The sequence below is a fragment of the Cystoisospora suis genome (genome assembly GCF_002600585.1).
Source record: "Cystoisospora suis strain Wien I chromosome Unknown contig_10542, whole genome shotgun sequence".
Lineage (NCBI taxonomy): Eukaryota > Apicomplexa > Conoidasida > Eucoccidiorida > Sarcocystidae > Cystoisospora > Cystoisospora suis.
In genome coordinates, this window is record NW_027163314.1 from 4,374 (window position 1) to 4,597 (window position 224).

Genomic DNA, 224 nt, shown 5'->3' on the forward strand with positions numbered 1-224 from the left:
TTGGTCCCTCCCTGCTGTAGGACAGTTGAAGACATAGGAGAACCTGATGCCGTGACCACAGAATAAGAAGTCGGAGAAGAAGCCGATGACGACGACGGAAGAACAACAGCTGAAGATGGAGAAGGAGAGATGTACGCCATTGTAGATGGGGGTTGGCCCGAGGGTCGTTGCAAAAGAAGCGAAGACGAAGAAGGAGGATTAGGTCTTTGAAGAAGAAGATTTGA